The 8197-nt window shown below is 41.5% G+C and overlaps 1 non-coding gene across 1 annotated transcript; it reads left to right on the top strand.

The window, feature by feature from the left end:
- Positions 1-2862: 2862 nt before the first annotated feature.
- On the top strand, positions 2863-2969 carry LOC115063802. The gene has a single exon (XR_003843661.1). It is a non-coding gene; the product is annotated as a U6 spliceosomal RNA (small nuclear RNA).
- Positions 2970-8197: the final 5228 nt, after the last annotated feature.

The raw sequence follows: 8197 nt of genomic DNA, 5'->3' as shown, positions 1-8197 counted from the left end.
GACTCTAACTCTAGTCAAAAGCAGTCTCATATCCTTTATAATTCATAAAATCTTAGGTATTCTGTTAGGGGACCCCAAAGGAACTAAGTCCTTAGGCATTGAGACCATCTAAGTCTGTTTCTTCAACAGCAAAAATAGCATTATTATCATAACATTCTTGTGAAGATCTAATGAGAAGGCAAACAAAGTATCTAGAAGGAAGATCGATGGCTAGCACAATTTAGTAAATGCCATCTGGAACCAAATATGAATGCTCTGCTAATAGGGCACTACAGAGTTTATACCTGGGTTTTGCAAAAATTCTAAGGAGAAATCTTAAGAATTCTAAGGGCATATTTGTGACCTAAATTTATATTACATCTTGTAAATATATCACATATAGCCATAGACATTAAAGAATATCTGAGGATCCTGCTCATTTTTCTAGAGGATACAATTTTATGGACCTATTTAGCTGCCAAGAGAACAGTGAAGTAGTGAGGTTTTGACTCCATCTGAACTGGGTGTGTCCACAATGACAGTTCGGTGCAAAGCCCATCCCACAGGAACAGGTTTGTTGTCTTCAGGTTCCCATGGCAATTATCTGTGATTGGCCTTTTTGGATGGATGGCTTTGTAATACAGGATAAGATCATGGAACACACAAGTAATCTGAACGCACTGATCACCCCTAGGCAACTAAATTCCCAAAGCCTATGAGAAAACTCCATTCCACAAACACTAGTCAGTGAGCTAGCTGTGTCTCAGCAAGGAACTCCCAGCTTTGTTTGTTTCTTCAGTTGGTTGATTGGTTGGTTTGCTGGTTTGTGGGTGGTTGATTGGTTGGTTGGTTGGGTGGTTGAGTGGCTGGTTGGTTTGTTAGTTGGGTTTTTGTTGTTGTTGTTGTTTGGGGGTCTTTCTTTCTTTCTTTCTTTCTTTCTTTCTTTTTCTACAAATGTTGGCTAGAATACCAACACTACTGGGCAGCCCTCTCTAATTACTTTGATCTCCAGTGAGTCAGGTGATTCTCAGGAGAGGTGCAAAGACATGACAAAAATCCAAGAGAAGTGACACCAAAGGCAGCCTAGAGAGAAGCTGGGCATTGGTAACCTTGTGCAGAACAGCACAATGGTCTGCTACTGTTTTATTACATGTAAATATTAGGACAGCCCTAGAAAAAGCAGTGGATGAGGTACATTCTCTTGGAATGCCATCCAGAACTCTTGGCATGTTCACAATGACAGCTTAAAGAATCTATCCCTCTGTGGACTATACTAACTCACTTGCTTTTTATCACAAGGCTCAAAGAGCAGCTAATTTTTGACAAGTATGGTTTGAAAGATTTGCTAAATGAGTTTCAAGTGTGCGTTTGTGGAGACTGGTTCTCCACATGGAGTTTTGCACAGGGAGAGGTTAGTGTGGCTGCCCAGGCAGCAGATATCGTCTGTTTCTTCCATGTGCTTTTACCAAGTGATAGGAATTTCTACAAACTAATTTTTGAATTGCCAAGAATATTGTTTTAGAAAGCTGTCACTTCATTCATGAAAAAATACTGTGGGGGGGGGCATTTGTGAATAAGGGCTTCAGTAGGAGGAGGGGATTAAGAAGAGGAGGGAGGTGAAAAAGACTAAAATTCTTGAAATAAATTTATGATACTGTTAAGCAATAAAAGAAACCTCTTACTTCTTTATTGTATCCCAAGTGTTCTAGTTCTCATTTAACCTGTGTTGCCAGGGTGTCTGAGTCAGCCAGCCCTGCCTCCTCTGCTCTGTCAATGCTGTGGGTTCACCTGAGGCAAGGTGGTCACCAAGGCTTCCTTTGTCAGGCTGAGTGGGTCTTGCTGGTGAGTACTAATGCCAAGAACATAGGGCAGATGAGGCAGCTTCTGGAGGAGCAAGCGGCCAGACGAGCTCCCTTCAGCTTGCCTGATTGGGAAAGTGTCTTTCGAAAGTCTTCTCGCCCACCTGGCCTTAGTTTGGAAAGTTCTGGATGGAATCAATGAGAGGATGTTATGGGAACCTATAATGACCATAGAGACAACCATGGTTGTTGGCTAATGTCACACTAAAGACATCAGATGAAAGAAAGGAGCTACTCATGTGAACTCTACCACCTTGTCGCTTCAGGTTTCCACACTGAATCAGGTGTCTGGCCTCACTGAACCAGGGTCCCGTCATGACACACATCCTCTCTCTCGCTTGTTTTAGCCTTTATTCAAGGGGTGGTCTTCTTCATTACTTTTTGAGGAGAGAGAATCAAAAGATCTAAACCCAAGTTCCCCTCACGGCAGTGCCTGAGACTGTCTTACTGAGATTGAGCTCTGAAAGAAAGAGCCAGGCAAGTGGGAAAGGACAGTGGACAGAACCAGAAGGGCTGTGGTCACAGCTGGAGTGAAGAGCTCCATAGCATCAGAGACACCACAGAGTTGGGTCCCCCTACAGTAAGGGGTTCAGACTGTGAAAGGAAAGAGGAGTAATAACTTTTCTGATAAAGATGCCCTCCCAACACTTTGACTGAGGACCATCTTGTAGAAATGCATACAATTCACACGGTAATGTGGGAGTTAAATTTCTGGGTCTGACAAGGAAGAATCATCAAGAGAATACCCAGTACTCCTCTATCATGTGTGCTATTACATGGATGGTGGATGTTTACTATCAAAAGACAGCTGCTCTGACTAATTTTCAAAGACAGTCTGTGGGTACAGCATCCATAGATTGTCAATAAAGAACTAGATATCCCTCAGTTTGATCAATATCCTGAAAAGCAGAATCCAAATGTCAACAGCTTTTGAATAATGTAGTAGGCTTCTAGAGCTGCCATGACAAGGACTACAGACTGGGGTAGCTTTCAAACCAGAATGGCAGTCATTAAGAAAACAAGAGTGCTCGCTTTGGCAGCACATATACTAAAATTGGAATGATACAGAGAAGATTATCATGGCCCCTGCACAAGGATGACACGAAAATTCCTGAAGCGTTCCATATTTTTAGGGGAACGCCAGGGCCAAGAAGTGGGAGTGGGTGGGTAGGGGAGCAGGGCGGGGGAAGGGTATAGGGGACTTACAGGATAGCATTTGAAATGTAAATGAAGAAAATATCTAGTAAAAAAATTGAAAGAAGAAAAAGAAAAAAAAGAAAACAAATAACAGTGCTATCAAGGATGTGGACAACCGGGAACCCTTAACAGCTGGTGGGGATGTAAACTAGTCCAGCCACAATGAAAGGCAGTGTGGAGGGTCCTCGACAAACTAGCAGATCAGCCACCACTCCTGGGTATTTACCCCAGGCCTCCCAGTCATCATACCACAGAGACACATGCACACTAATGTTTGTCACAGCACTATGCATAGAAGCTAATTTAGAGAACCGACCTAGATAGACAACCACAGAGGAATAGACTTTGAAAAATGTGCAAATACACAAAGGAATCATTTTCAACAAAATGATACCATATTCAGGTACATCGATGCAACTACAGAAACTCTACTAATTAACCTAGTCTCAGGACAGCAAATATGTCTTTCTCATATGTGGTTCTTAGAATCTGCATAAATTCATAAAATCATGTGTATGTGTGTGACATGAAGGTAGAAGTCTCTAGGGAAACAATAGGACTAGTGGCAGGTGAAAAAAGAGAAGGTAAAGGACAATATTCAATGTACAACATGTACTTGTATCAAAATTTTAATAAAATAAATACATCTCTAGATGCATGAATACAGGTATGAGCAAGGATGTGCTCTCTATAAACCTATGCAGAGGCCTTTCCTTGTATCTTCCTTCATCTGGTAGCCTCAAGTGTTCCCTGACGTATGACAGCACAACTCCGGTCTTTGCATGGCCCTCTCCCATATGTCTGCCTCCAGTTTTTCCCATTTTATAAGAACAGTACTCACACTGGATTAGGGGCTCACCCTATTTGAGTATATCCTGATATGAACTGTAACTCTAATGACTCTATTCCATTAAGTTCACACTCTGAGGCAATGGGGATTTGAATATAAGGGGACGAATTTGGTAATGGAGGAGGCATCATGCCACCTACACAAGTCCCTGTGCAATCACATTGGCATTTTTTACATAAGGGTTTGGGGTTCAAGTCTTAGGCTAGCTCTATTACAACACTCTTCTACCTGAAGTCTGGTAGCTATTTCTCAGCTTTGGGAAACCCATCATTTTATAACCATTGGCTTAGTCTTAATTATAATTAACCCATCTGTGGCAATTACTGGGAGTACCAACCAACTATGTCCACTTACAGTCAAGAGAAGCTCTACTCCTTGCATGGACACAACGCAACAAGCCCTCATTTGGAGTTTCTGTCTTGGTTGTGCCATTATTCTGTTTAAACAGTGAGTTCAGAAACTTGGGACAATGAAGGTTTCATTATTAGAGGCAGAGAAGCAGAAATAATGAGCAAGACAGTACTCTGCTAGTCACGTGTTTGTTTCAATACTCAGTGTGAGGTCCATAAAACAAATGGTTTTGAAAATGTTGTGAATTTCAAGGCACAATACAGGAAATATAGGTTCTTATTCCAATGTGCTTCATAGCTGGATACTGAAAGAGAATAGAGACATGAGTCATAACTGTTCCTAGCTGCTCACCACAGGTTAAATGAAGTCACACGAAGCACACACCTGTGCAGAGGTGCGCCATTAAAGCTTCCATTCTGCAAAGCAGTAACAAGAAGATACATCAACAAAACTCCTAGGCAAGAAAGTCAGTAGTGGTTAAGCAAGGAGGTGTGTGTGTGGCCATTAAGGGATAAGCAAGAATAGTATACATAGAAGAAAAGATGGAAGTATCCCACTGAAAATGCTTGTATCTACCCTAACCATATGGTCCCTCTCTCAAGCCAAGTGTTTTCCTGACCCCACACATAGGTTCTAAACATCCTACGCTGCCATCTGGGCCAAAGAGTTGCTTTGTACCAAGGTGATGTCACAGGCTCCTGGCACTCACATCACCTATTAACTTCCCCTGCCTGTCTTGAACTTCCTGACCCATCATTTGGCCCTGAACTCTGGAAACTACACACCTCGTTCCTATTCCTTCCTACATGCCTGCCCAACCTACTGCTGGCTAATCTAACTTAGACATTTCATCTTTAACATTATATTCCTTTAGTGCCAGCCAGTATCCACAACATGTAGGGTAGTGGGATAAAATAGAGGCCCCTAAAGCTAACCTACAAAGATATTCCCATTTCATTTTTGACACAGGAAACAAAAACATATATGTCAATAGCATATTCAGTAAATGATGCTGGGAAAATTGGATACTCACCTGCAGAAGGATGAGGCTGATTCAAATAATTTTCCCACACCTTTCTTTTCCTTTTCTTCTGTTTCTTCTGCTTTTTTTCTTTTTCTTTCTTTCTTTCTTTCTTTTTTTAATGATAGGTTTTGCTGTATAGCTCAGGCAAACCCCAGCTTCTCAAATGCTGGCTATAGGCATGCACAACATGTGTGGCTCTCACACAGTTTTCCTTTAACAGTTTATTTGTCTCTATCCATATTGCAGGGGATTGGATGATACTTCATAAATTTTGTTGGTAATGCTGGTCCTGAAGCAGAATAGCCATGCACCCTGAAAGAAACATCTCAGACTGCTTCACTGTGATTCTTTAGAGCAGACTTGAGCAGTAGCCCCCAACTGTTCAAGAATACACAAAGCTACAAATGTCAGTACACAAAACAGTTTACAGGAACATAAATCGATTATGCTAATGGTTATAATAAATGGTTATAATACCACTGCTGCATCCCCCTTTCTAACCTACTCTCTCCACCTCCTCTGTCTCTGCAATGACCAGTTGTGTTAAGGTGACCAAGAAGATGTTGAAAACCACTCCACAAAGGATGGAAAAGCCCTTGCATATTTCATCATTACTCTCATGTCTCTGTCATCTTCAAGAGCAGCACATCCTTATGTTTACTCACTGGTGAAAAAGATGCAGAGGAGTCAAAGCTGTCCTGGACTAGTCAACTCTGCTACAGCCAGCCTAGGCCAGACACAGGCCAGAATACCCAGGCACTGGTAAGGGCCAGCCAGTCAGCCAGATGCATCTCCCAGGAACAGGAATCTCAGGTGGTTTGTTGCAGACACAACCTCCTCTAAAGTATCTCACCCTCCAGAGTAACAAATCTACCACACACAAGCTCCACAAGAACATGATTTATCTCTTTGGGTCACTGATGTTTCCTAGGTACCTAAGGCACTACCTGGTATATTTAGTTGGCTTTCATTGCCTACTAAATATTGAGGAAGGAACCAAATAATATTGGCAGCAATAACAACAAAAACGTGTCACTTATCTAAGCTGCCGTGAATCATGAACACTGGTCTCTTTGCCTAAGCAACTCTCTCACTTTGATTGGTTTTTAAGCAACTATTATTTATTTATTTATTTATTTTACTTACTTATTTATGGGGAGCACATGCATATCCTCAGCGGGCAATTTGGAAGAGTCAGTTCTACCATCTACATAGGTTCCATGGATCAAACTCAGGTTTCAGACTTGGCAGCAAGCTCCTTTACCCACTGAGCCATCATGCTGGCCCTATCCAATTTTAAATGAGAGAGAAGTATCATTCAAAACCATTGAGCAAGTTACTCAAAAGTAACATAGCTGTCACATACATTCAAAATCCAAGTAACTCAAAGAGAAAGCGGAAATGGAACAATTGAAATACTAAGGCTACTCAACAGGTACAAACTAGGAAATCTGACCAAAATTTAAGAGAATAAAGAGCAGAGTGGACCCTCAGAGCTCTCTTCTATGCCTTGGCTATTTTCCAGTACTCTAAAAAGAAAACCATGGTGGACTCCTAACTGGAGACTGAAATGACCGGTCAGTCAGGCCTTTCCCTTCTTCTCTTCCCTGAACACAACAGTTGGACTGTAGCAGCACGTTCATCCACAGGCCTTGAAGACTGTATTCTACAAACAGAACCCAAAGAAGGTTCCCAGTACAAACTCTAAGTCTGAAAGGAAGAGTGTTATGTTACTTCAGACCTTCACACAGATAATAGTAGCAGCTTAGTATGTGCCAGCCTCCATATCCAAGGTTTCATAGCCACATATCCAATCAACCATAGCTCAAAAATGTTTCTTTAAAGTTCATTTCTATAGAAAATTTATAGATGTTTCTCTTCTTGTTATTTCCTGTAGTGATTTGAAAGAGAACCCCCTCCCCCATTGGCTCATCTGTTTGAACACTTGATCCCCAGTTGACAGAACTATTTGGAAAGGACTAGGAGGTGTGGCTTGCTGGAGGAAGTATGTTACTGAGGGGTGGGCTTTGAGGTTTCAAAAGCTCACACCATCCCATATAGTTGTGCCTAATGCTTATGGATCAGATGTGAGCTCTCTGCTACTGATCCAGGTGCCACGCCTACCTGCTACCATCCTCCCTTCCATGATGGTCATGGACTCTAACCCTCTGGAACCATGAACCATTAATTAAATGCTTTATTTTATAAGTTGCTGTAGTCATGATATTTTGTCATGGCAATAAAAAAAGTAGCAAGACATTTCCTAAACAATATAGTTGAGCAGCATCTGAGAAGGCATCCATATCGTCATAGGCACTAGAAGCACTCTAAAGGTTTTTTAAACAGAGGTGAGGAGATGCATAAATTGCATGCAACTATTGTGTCATTCTATATAAGGGACTTGGTCTGCAGGTTGCGGTATCAATGGGAAGTCATGCAGCCAGTCATCTCTGAATCTGCAGGTTACAGTATCAATGTAGCCATGCAACCAATCCCCTGTCAGTCTCAAAGGACAACTGTGTTGACCTGAAAGCATCAACAAAGTAACGTATATGCTAGCAGCCTCTCTCAGTGACAAGATTTCCCCCAAAAAGCACATCTAAAACATAAGAATATTGAGAAAATGAGAGTAGAAAAATAGAGAAAGATATGACAAATACAAACTGAAATCTATATACCTACTTAATAAAATATGAACCTTCTTTGGGTTCTGTTTGTAGAATACAGTTTTCAAGGCCTGTGGATGAACGTGCTGCTACAGTCCAACTGTTGTGTTCAGAGAAGAGAAAAAGGGAAAGGCCTGACTGATCAGTCATTTCAGAAAAAAATATGAAAGGCCTCGATGAAAAATAAAACAAATGGAGCTGAAAAGATGGCTCAGTGATTAAGAGCACAGGTGCACTTCCAGTGGTCCTGAGTTTAATTCCTGGCAATCAG

This window comes from Mus pahari, chromosome 3 (genome assembly GCF_900095145.1).
Source record: "Mus pahari chromosome 3, PAHARI_EIJ_v1.1, whole genome shotgun sequence".
In the NCBI taxonomy this organism is placed as follows: Eukaryota; Metazoa; Chordata; class Mammalia; order Rodentia; family Muridae; genus Mus; species Mus pahari.
The sequence above is the reverse complement of the archived record's forward strand: the minus strand, read 5'-3'. Positions and strand labels throughout refer to the sequence as shown.